Below are 12,427 nucleotides of genomic sequence, written 5' to 3' on the forward strand. Positions count from 1 at the left end.
GGTTATTATGCATAATAGACATTTCGTATTGGTAAGTGGGATAAATCGGTCTCATTTCCGTGATAACATTTTATTATCTAGATGACTATCGGAATCAGATATAATGAACTCTGATTTAGCGAATTTTTCCGAACATCTTCGAAATAACACCTATAATTATCTCATATTTGACGAATTCTGAAACTTGACCTTGATATATAACAAACGCCTGGTTGACAAATTTTACGATTGTTACGATTTATATGCAATGAATCTTTTTCCCCAACGTTAGGTATAAAAAACAGACGAACATTCCCTGGATGGAATCAGCTCTAATCTCAACAATTTCTTGAGAAAACGTCATCAGCATGGGAACAAAAGTGACGCTTGCCACCTGGCAGTCGAGCCGTTAGGAAGCTAGCCTCTCACTGTGCAGGTCTGGGTCCTGCAAAGTCCCTGGACGGATCATGCTGATCCCTTGGGAATACGTGAGGATCACAAATTTAATTTAGTAATTTAATTCGTCGTTGTATCCGAGGTGGTTGCATTTTATCGACGCTATAAGCAATGTTAATTAACATTATTCTTTATGGGAATGAGTACGAACAGTCAATAATTACAGCCGAGGTGTCGTTATAACCGAGTTTGACTGTACGTTAGGAGTCACGCATATGCACACAACACGTTCTGCATGCACAAATTCCTTAGAAATTTCCCAGAGAAATGTTTACGAGATGCATGGGTGGTTAAGTGTACTACGGTAAAACCCCTCTTAACGGGGACACTCCACTGATACAAATACAAATACAACGCCACAACAGGCAAATTGCCCAACGAGGTGGTTGACTTAAGAACATCATGGATCCCCGAGCCCCTACCTACTATTGCTACACCACATCCCCCCCCCCCCGCGGAACCCCCCAACGAATCGGTACATGCGGGAATGTGCGTGTACGTGTAGTGCAACCTGACGTAAAGTTTGTTTCTGTGTAATGCTTGTTATGTGTAGTGCTGTCATCTGCCCCCAGTTTTACTAACTATGAGTGAAGTGTTATGGTTGAATGATTTACCGTTGTAGGACTGTTGCTCTCTGTGGTGAGACTTTTTAACGGGGAGATCGGCTCGCATTTGCGCCTTGAAGTTGGGAACCACAGAAAACCAACTTCAGCCGACCACCACTGTGGGGTTCGAACCCGGATTCTCGCATCACGAGTCCGGCACTATAACCACTCGACCACCACAGCGGCAAAGTGGAGTCACCCCTCTTTTACGGCCACATAATATTTTCCCTTGATGCAATAAAAGTATACCATTGAAATCCTTGATAAACGGTCACCCATTTTTTACGGACGAATTTTATTTTCGTCCCACCAGTGACCGCAAAAGAGAGGTTTTACTGTACTTATAATCATCTCATTAATTACACTAGTAAACAAATTGATACTTTCTAAATCTCTTAAGCTAAGCAAATGGGTGGCTTTACTCAATGGGCGGCTTTCCTTGGATCAGCGTGGAGTCACTTCGGTTATAACTGGAGACACCCAGACTGACGCAAAAATCAACGTAAGCACTTCGCCCCCCCCCCTCCGGGGGAGGGGGAAACCGGGTATCTCAGGTAAAACCAAAATTTATTGATATGCCAAAGATTAAATGTAGTGCATCGTAATTCACCACCACTGTGGTGACGGTAGAGTTCGAACCCGGGTTCTCGCATTCGACCACCACAGTGGTTTAGTGCATATACCTACGTTTGACTGCAGTAGTCTTGAATGAAACGGTTTCTGCTCAGCTCTGCGAACCCTTAGCCCACCACCTCAAAACCCGGCACCATTGGCACAGTGGCTCGAAACAACGAGCCCGTGATACCATTGCCACGACGATGTTGAGTGTAAGTGGCTGAGCAACTGACCTCCAAATGCAGAGAGGACGAACGCAAAGGGTTCGCTCACTCAAACTGCCGGGGGTCACGATGCTCGGTACCTCTCTGGTCCACAGAGCTAAGCCAAACTAACAGGGGAGAAAGAACAACGAACCACAAAAACATCAAACGAAGACATCGGGAACCCTTCCCGGAGCTACCTAACCGTGTCAATGCCCACGACCGAAGCCCTAAAAACTGTGATTCTTACCTGAATCTAGATTAAGCCTCATACAGAGGCCTTCCTTCGAGGTTAGACGCAAACACGTCTTACCGGAATGGAATCTCCAACACGAATGATTTTCAACAGACGTTTCAACACCTCCAAAATGTATTTTTAGGAGATTCCGTTGCTCAATAATGAGCGAGAAAGTAATTCATTTGTTGAAACACATTGTTATGGTAAGAGCGAATCACAGTAGTGCGCAAACCGTGGGTCGTGTCAATGACCTGGGGGTCATGAGAGATTCTCCAAAATAAAAACTTACAAATAAGAAATGTTTATTAAAAAATATGTCAAAACTAAAGAATGCCTTTATTCAGCTGAGCTAATTACCATGTATCATACTGTAATTTGTTTTGTAACGTAATTTTGTCAAATTCTGCTTTTACAATAACCAATATATCGGCTACGTCATGCCAGAATCACGAATGTGCAATGTCCTCGCAAAAAACACAAAGAACGTGGGAAATGACATTTGAATGGATTCTCTAGCCATGTCGCTCTATGGAAGCTATTTTCCTAAGATGTTTTGTAACGTGTGCTTCAAAAGGAATGCACATCCGCGTTTCAGGAACAACTTAGTATAGATCAGCGATTCTCAACATTTTTTGACTCGCGGAGCTCTTTTCAGTACATAACTTTTCAAGGGCGTAGCGAGGGGGGGGGGGGGAAGTTGGGGGTCTGGTCCCCCCCCCCGAAATGTGAGAAAATGACCGAAAAAGGGGAAAAAGATGGCCAAATCCATTGTTCTGTCACTTTGGTCCCCCCCCCCCCCGAAATGAAAGTGGTTCCCCCGAACGAAATTTCTGGCTACGCCCCTGTAACTTTTATATCGGAGCCCGGTTTGACTCGAGGAGCCCTTTTTGTATATAATTTTTATGGTGGAACCCTGTAGGCCTCTTTTTTTCATTTTATATATATATATATATATATCAAATTTACTTATTTATTTTATTTTCCTTAAGTCACCGCGGAGCCCCTAAGAAGTGCACACGGAGCACCGGTTGAGAACCGCTGACTTAGAGCATGTGTAAATGATGAAAAGAATGACCCAGCAAGGAACCCTGTCAGTGAGCAATCAAAAGAATGACCTACAGCGTATGCAACCGTGTGAATCACCAAAACAATGTTTGAGCATGTGAATGACTAAAAGAGTAACTTAAAGCGTGTGCTAGCATGGAAGTGACCAAAAGGGAGTGACTTGGTTTTACTCCACTCTTTCAAGTACATTTGTGTTTCTTAGCGGGTTATAGCACAGGGCGACGAATTCGAGTAAAGAGCAGCCAAAAAATTAGACTAGAATGGGAGAAGGGCGGCTAAGTTCGTGTAGACCAAAGGCAGCAAAACCTTAAATGCCTGCCCCCCCCCAACTACTGCAAGTAAGCCCGTGTCTCCGAGTAATTATTTCAGCACACTGTTTTGGTCACTCACATGCTTGCACATGCTCTAGGTCGCTCTTTTAATTGTTCACTGATTTAGGTCACTCTTTTGATCATTTACACGTTTACACAGTAGGTCGGGCGTTCTCAAACTGAGCACTTGCAACAGAATGATTCTTTGTTAGACTGCTATGGGAGAGCCGCGGATAAGCGTTGATTAGGAAAATGGGTGCCATGTATGGGTTTGAGAATCTCGGCTATAGGTCATTCACATGCTAGCACACGCTCTAGGTCACTCACTGAACTGGTCCCTCGCTCGTAGGTCATTTCTTTGGTCATTCACATGTTTGGTCACGCTCCAAGTCACTCGTTTGCCCACTCACGTGCTTGCAAACTCCTTAGGCAGTGAGTGCACTGACCTAGTCCCTTGCTGTCTGGGCAGATGCGGATTTATTGAGGGTTATGCAAATTTTGCCGCCCTTCTCCCATTCTACTAATTTCAGAATTTGCAGAACTGTTCATAGAATCAGCACCATTTTTTTAACGCATGCGCTCATACACGGTCATGGGGCCACTTGAGCTGTTTTGCAATGGAGGAAGGGCCAAATTGTGTTTCTACCATTAGAATATTTCCGGATCGCAAGGGGACCTACATGACCCTAGGTTAACAACTACTGGTATAAGTCTGGCCAGAGCAGGTCTATATTAAGTGCATCTTGGGCAAAATGACTTTTCTGAACTCCCCAACTGGCCGGCCGGACATGCCTGCTCACCATTTTAAATGGTTACTCTTGAAAATTCCAACCAGATCTCATTAACATGAGCCCCCCCCCCCTCCCCCCCAATATGTCGCGGGTCGCTTAATTGATATGAGAATGTGCCATGAGCAGCTTGAGTGATGTGTAACTATGCCGCGGGACAACAATTGAGTTTTCTGGGAATGAGCCAAAGGTCATTGAAGGGATCTTCAAGTATGCCGCAGTTCACTCAAAAGATCTGAAAATATGCCGCTGAAGTGGTCTGAGAATATGTCACGGGCCACACTCGAGTGATGTGGAACTGCAGTAAGGGTCACCTAAGCGATCTGTAACTATACCGCTTAGCAAGGGCTTAGCGGGGGGGGGGGGACTTGGGGGTCTGGTCCCCCCCCCCCCGAAATGTGAGAAAATGACCGAAAAAAGGGAAAAAGATGGGAAAATCTATTGTTCTATCACTTTTTGGTCCCCTCCCCCCGAAATGACAGTGGTCCCTCCCGAACGAAATTCCTGGCTACGCCCCTGCCGCTTAGCTTATATTTACAAAATTAGGTTTTAAGTCGCGAGCCACATAAGATGATTCCGACTGCAACGGGTTCAGCATGTATAATAAATACATGGTAATTATTTTTACAATAATTCTCACGATTTCAATATTAATCACAATAATAATGTATTTATAGCCTCTGGATATGGATCCTTATATTCCAGTCGCCCTAAATTTATTTGGATCAACGTGAACTTGGATCGTATTTATCAAGCAATTTTCTTGGTAAAAATACCTTTATTCGAAGGGGAAAAACCCCCAACGGATAAAAAGAGAAGTTTTTCAAGAAAAGATGAGAGAGAGAGAGAGAGAGCGCCCGCGCTCCCTCCCCGTTCATATTTAGGCAAAGTATCAGCAGGTACCTTTTGTTCGCGTAACTGTACAAAGAAAGGAGTACAACAGCATTCACAGTTCCAGACGTGTCTGGCAATCACAGACGGTATTCCCTACTGCTGTCCATGCTCAACGAGTGGTCTATTATGACGACTATAATAATGGTAATGGTTGGGTCCTACCCCCTCTTGTTGAAGTAAGTAGATGACTGGACTACAGATGGTGCTAATACCTGGTGAATGAAACACCCGCTATGATTCCCACAGTCAAAAAGTCATATTTTCGCTCCAGGCCAAAATTCGCGATACCTCGAGAAGTGGACAGACGGTCGCCTTTTTATTACAAGGTGGTCAATTCGCACCTTTTATGATAGGCGGTGGGTACTTATGATGTTTTCATCGACGCTTTTGATTTGAGTCTTGCCGACGTATACATTCGGGGGGAGGGGGGAAACATATGTTCACCGCCATTGATTCTCTTACGACAGTTTGGACAATGGATGGTTCGAGATGAAACACTACTTATAGCGACCCCTTAAGGGTAAAACCGGGAGCTACTGACTATACACTGCACACAATCGATGCCTAATGATGTCTGAAAGCTTTGATCTCGGACCTCCTCGTTGATCTATAAGTGAAGGGTTATCTAAAAGCAATTGAGAGATCGTATAATTTCATCTCTGAAATTACCCCTTCGATTGATCTCACGGTGCCCTGGGGTGACGCGGTATACTCACAGTTTCGGAATTTGTGATGCATCATAAATGTGCATAAGCTTTCACAAAGGTGAGGCCGGTGAAGCCTGGTTGTGTCCCGCGGAGATATTAATATAGTACAGCTTCTTTTTCTTTAATTTCTTATTCTATAAATTTTCTGGGAAAACAATATAGACTTTTCCGTTTTCGCAAAGTTTTCTCAGAAATCCTGGGTAACGGACCCCACACCCCCGAATGAGGGGGGATGGACTCTGTTTATATAAGGCAGCGTTTTCCGGCTAGGTACCGTTGCGTGATTTCCCGATTTATCCTTCAGTCAAAATAGTCCCGTTTCATCCGATCTCCTCTTGCCCCCATGTCTATAGATTATAACTGTCAATCAAAATAAAATACCCCGTGGTTGAACACTGAAAGAAATACGAGTGATTGACAAAACAAGAACTTTATCATAAATAGAGCTCCTAGAGTAAATGCACTCTCTATACTGTGTACCCCCCCAACAATCATATTGAAGTGTTTTGTGAGACAGTGACGATTCTTTGTCTATTTCTAACCGAACTCCTTTGGTAATGAAAAAAAAAAAAGCACTAAAGCGCCACCTTAGAATAAAAACTTTTTCAAAAAACTCGATAATTTGAAAATTACGAGCTTCTTAAATAAAAACTGATTGAAACGAAATTTGTAAGATGGAAAAATTATGCTATGGTTGAGTTTTTGTGTTCGTATGTCAAGTTTTTTTTTTAAAATGAAACTTTTTTTGCTTTTATTTATTCATTTATTTTATTTTATTAATTTTTTTCGTGAAAAATGACTAAAAATCAGTTGCAAATGTCTTTCGAGATGCACAATTAAACAATAACTTTCCGTTGCAAAATGTTTCTAATTCATTGGGAAAAAAGTTACAGCAGTTTTAAAATTATTCTTCCACTCAAAGTTTAATTTTTCTAGCTCAAAAAAAAAAAAAAAAATTAATAAATATAAATATATATACAGTCAAACCTCGTTATTGAGTCACTCTTGGGAGAGCAAAAATATGACTTAGTAAGCGGAGTGATTCGTTAAACGGAGTAAGCCATAGTTGTGCCAATTCCTGCCTGAGGACAATTGGGACTTCCAAAAAGTGACCCGGTAAGCGGAGTGACGTGTTAACCGAGGTTTGACTGTATATGTTACCGGCACACAAAGCACAGAATGCCTGGTCGTTTCAGGCAAAGTATGAAATACCGGTTTTATTCCATACTTTGCCTAGCCATTCTATAGAATAACTAGTCATTCTATAGAATGCCTAAAAACAATCAGGCTAAGTACGAAATTCTTCATCTTTGAAACAAACATTGGCAAAATTTTCATTATATAAGCCGCAGGATGCCTGCCAAATGAAATAAGAGATTTTTGTTGAATTATAAATTTTAATAGATTTCTGATGAAAATGACACGTTTTTTTTTTCTCCAGAAGAGAATTTCCTTTTCGCACTCGTGAGAAAGGATCTCTAGAGGGGCGGTATAAAGTATTACAATTTCGTCAAATTAAAATTTCACAGAATTTTCATTTTTTTTTCTGGAAACGTTTCCCTTTGGCTCTCGTGAAAAGGCATGTGTTGAGGGGCGGTATAAAACATTAGAATTCCGCCAATTTCCCAAATTAAAATTTCACAGAATTTTTGTCATGCTTGTCTAAGCAAAGTATAGAATAAAACCGGTATTTCATACTTTGCCGGTAACATATACATCATTTAAACCTAATACCTCCCTCCAAGTTTCATGTATACAGTATACCGGCTATATGGTGATTCCAATACGAATTTATCACATTTTCCGGTGTTTATGCATAACCGCCTGTTCGTAGTCTTCGATGTCATAATCGAATGAATCAGATTTACCGGACACTATGCATAATCGTCACACAATTCGGAATAATTCAGAATTTAAATTGGAATTATCTATTCTTTTTGGTAAATGATGATCTCTGCGTCATTCATACTTTCGAAATGAAAAAAAATAGATATATATTTCCCGAGTTATGCAAAATCTGTGCTTCTCACCTGAGGATGAAACGGGAAAAGACGAATCGGGACATCACCGCGTTTTCCCAACCTTTTTTTACGTCGCAGACCTTCTGAAGTGAAGATCAATCGTACAAAGCACGTGTTCCTCGTAAACATTACTCTAACAGCAGTATGCAAATTGTAAGCATCTTCTGAATCGCTTTGTAAAATGTAATAATGTGTGTAATACGTAAAATTGGTGAAACACATGTCGACAGATTAGAATTTGGGAAGCAGTTTTGTAACCGATGGTAAAGTTTTAATAATTGATAACTATTACCCTATATGAATGTTGATGAATGCAGTCGAATCCCTTTATGTAGCGGAATTTGATTTTATTATCTAGGTAATAAAAAGAACGAAGTTAAAAACTCCAGCTCAACAATGTTAAAATGGGCATTAAATTAATCAAAAGAAAAAAAAAAGATTAGAGGAAAAATGGAATTTCTAAACTTTTACTAAGACGGGATTTACACTAAAAAAATTTGACAAAAGATATTTCACAAAACTTGAAAAGACAAAAAATCTATGTCTATTGGTTACGTTCGATCGAATTTGACCGATACTCTTATTGGTTGCATTTTTCAAGTTTTATAAAAGGGTTTTTTTTTTAAACTTTTATAGTGTGATGCCGGCCTCAGTCTTTAAAAATTTGTTCTTTGACAAAGTTATCAGGGGAAAGCAAAGTCTAGCTTCTAGTAAAATGTTTTCCAACCTAAATTTCCTCATGCAAAAATCATGATTTTTTTCTCTCCGAAAAATTCGAAAAAAGCTCGAATTAAATAAGAAATCTTAACACTAAATTAGATAGAAAACTCAAGGGGAGTTCGTAAGAGTTCGAATGTATTCAAGTTCTTCTGTATTCATATGTGCATAATCAATTCTGCAAAATGCACATCTGGCCCCGTGATACAGCCCATTCTTGTTTATATTTTGGCCAAAGACCCTGTCTGTTCTCTCAAGTTTTCTCAACATTTTCGTTGTCAAGGTATTGCTCAAAAAAGAAGTGAGAGCGCGTGGTGTCGTGCGAATTTTCGTTTCAAATATTTAAAAATTTATGTTTCTAATCAGAGGGGGGTTCTTGACCTTTTACAACCAAGACCTAAAACAACAAAAAGATCGATGGGACCGTTATCGGAATTAGAGAAACCATTGGCGCAATAAGTGCATTTATAAAAGGAAAGTGGATTTGTACGACCCATATTGGATGTCCCTGTGAATCAAGTTTGGGTCGTGATCCATAGCTCTGGAATCCTTGGCTGTAGGTGGATTTATACGACCCATCGGTTAAAACCTCTGGTCTGGAATTCCTTGCCGCCCCAGTGCAATGCACCCCTTGCATCCTCGCTTAAGCCGCCACTATCCATGGATACGGTCAAGCCTCTTTTATGGCAAAGTAATTTTCATTTCAAAAGCTTCAGTAGTAATCCCCCCCCCCCCATTTTTTAATGGACGAATATTATTTGTTCCGCCGGTGTCCACAAATGATGGGGGGAGGCTGTACTGTATCAGAATTTTAACATGCATATAAATTAGGCTCAAAAGATGGCTATTAAAAAAAGAGCTTATTTCGCCCGATCCCCCGAATTTGTTACAACGAACCTGTATAACTTGATTTCAATAGTAATAAAAAAAAAAGTTTAAAGTAAATTCAATGATTATAGAAAAATTTAAATTTTAGCACCTGATTACGAGAAACGCGTATCTCCCAGAATCGAGACTCAGTGGAAGAAATATTTCAAATAGCCGAAATCCCCCAAGGGGGAAAGGATCCTGAAAGGAGATCATTCCTTTGGTCTTGGATGGCTTGGTAAGATAAAGAGGTCCTTAGGGACACCAGGCGGATGCACAAAGGGTTATCTTTTCCATCTTACTCCTCCTCCTCCTCCTCTTCTTGTTGAAGAGAAGTGCTTATTTTACCTTGAACTTACGTCACTCAAAAAAAAGCTGCTCCATGTGCATAATGGGTTGAATTCTAGGAGGAGGAGAGAAGGGTTGTTTTGTGTGCGTTGATCTATACGCTTATTGGTCTCATTTGCCTGTTTTTCTCTTGGTATACCAATTTCCTATCTTCCAGTTGGTTGGAATTATTTACCTACGACAGAATATCAAAGGTGGTTTCGTTTTTAGGAGGGCGTTTCTCGCGAAACTTGGCCAGAGCTCTTTAGTTGGTTGATCGAACGATCATTTTGGTATTCAGTGTATGATAACTGAGTTCAAGCGATATGAATTTTTTTAAGGACGAAACCTTGCCCACTTATGCCTCGGCTCTGCAGTATCAAGTCGAGCAAAACGTTCCGCAACTGCCTCCGTTCTCAGCTCTATTGAAGCCTGAAGATACGGGTTCACTAGCACCGAAGACGATGAAGGCAAACTACCAGTGTCAGTACGACTTGAGATCACGCTTCCAGTACGACGGATTGGTCCAGGAGAACGCCACCCAAACTGTCGGCCCCTTCGATTTCAGCGTGTCGTCTTCACACGTCGACTTGACGGTGTCTTCGTCGCACCAGCAAACCCTTAAGCCAACCGCCGGTTTTCTAACTCAAACTAATCCCGATTGGAACTTTTTCGATCGAAAGACTTCCCTGGTCTTTCCAGAAATCCATCGTGGGGGTGGTGAATCGGAATCGAACCGCTCTTCGTCGGATCAAAAGCCTGACACCGTGTCATCATCATCGCAGATCGGCATTCGAACGGAAAGTTGCTTGTATGAAACTACGCGACGTGCGTGGAAGAATCCTTATCCTGCCCATCAACCTCATAACCCCCACCAGATGAACTCTTGCGCTCCCCAGCATCATCCACAACACGAACATCCAGCAGCGAACGGGTCTCCTCCGTCCAGCCAAACTTCGGTCCAGTTCGGCAACTTCCACGACCCGGTCTGCAACTGTGGTAGCTTCGTCCAGGAACTGCACACGGAGGAATGCTTCGCCAGGAGAAAAAGACGTTTCATGGCCAACAAGAAAGAACGCAAGAGGATGAGTGAAATGAACGACGCCTTCGACATCCTGCGGGAACTCGTCGCGTACGGCAGCAGCCACCATAGCATCCGGAAGGCGAGGATGTCCAAGATCATGACCCTCAAACTCACCATCCAACACATCCAGCGACTCCAGAGAATTCTCAAAGACGCTCACCACGTCAAAAAGTGTTGAAAAACATTCGGTATTCGGTGTTTTCTGGACTGAACTACCTCCGCGTGCAGTGAGTGAGTGCTCTGTCAAAAAATAGAGGATAATACCGTGTTGGTAACTATATTTCGTCACGAGTTCTTTACTTAATTCTAATTTGATCATGGGAAAAGCGTGTAAATATATATGTAGAGTGTATATGAGTATAATATTATGAGAGAGAGGCTTGTTCTATTGCCAGGTGCTTTAGATGTAAATAAACAAATATTTAGATCAAAAAATGTCATTTGATTTTTGAGTTCAGTTGAACAACACGAAACTCTGATCAATATTTCATTTTTTCCCCTTGTTTATCGGATCTTAATGACGTTTGACAAATTTCAGTGGAATATCGAATTTATATTCATAAATGGAAGACATTTATCGTTAATTTACTTTCTCAAATGCACACATTCAATTGTTATGAGTTTCTAAACGTAAACTATATAGGAAATACAGAGAAACAAGACAATCTGGCAATGAGGATTCTAACACGGTAATAGTAACGATGATACAGAGTAGCCGCGCCCGTGGGTTGTGCGACAGGTACGGTCGCACCTGGCCCTGCGTTATGGGAATCCCCCACACTTACGGTAATGGAAGTGGAAATATATATTTATCAAATGTATTTTTTGTATACTGCTCAAAACAATTAGGGGAAATGCAGTTTTTATTTAATTGATAAAATATTGACAATGAACATTGCTAGGTACATTCACAAAGAGTTATGTCACAAGAGTTAATAATCATCAAATAAATTTTAATAAATAATACATATACCCCTAATTGTTCTGATCAGTGTAGTAAAGGAAGTGTCTGAGCTTCAACTGTGGAACTCTGAATTTTCATCAATTCTGTGGAATTATTCCTTTCCTAAATTCTGGAATTGCCCCTTCCATGAATTTTGGAATATTTCCTTTTATACATAAATTCTGGAATTATTTATTTAATGAATTCTGGAATTATTATGGAATTATTTCTTTTTTATAAATTCAGAATTCTCTCATTGGTGCTGGAATTATTTCATTTAATCATTTTTCTTATTTCTGATTCATCGATTCTAAATTTTTAATTTGTTTTCAGATAATTCCTTTCATTAGGTCTTAATTTCTTCTTAGTTCCGGAATTATTTCTTTTATAAATTCACTTTTTTTTTTCAGTTTCGAGTTTTGATCAATTTGAAACTTCCATTAATTTTTGTGTTAATTTAATTGAATTACTTGAATGCAATAAATTGGGGAAGGCCGAAATTGTTGATGCCTCTCGCCCCGCTATCAGTTTTGCACCGGGTCCTCGCTTCTGATAAAGGTGACTCCGCGATGATGCCTAATCAATTTTATGGCCAGATCCATCCAAT

Source organism: Pholcus phalangioides, unplaced genomic scaffold, assembly GCF_987345545.1.
Source record: "Pholcus phalangioides strain wild (caught in Gottingen) unplaced genomic scaffold, Ppha-v1.0 ptg000013l_1, whole genome shotgun sequence".
NCBI lineage: Eukaryota > Metazoa > Arthropoda > Arachnida > Araneae > Pholcidae > Pholcus > Pholcus phalangioides.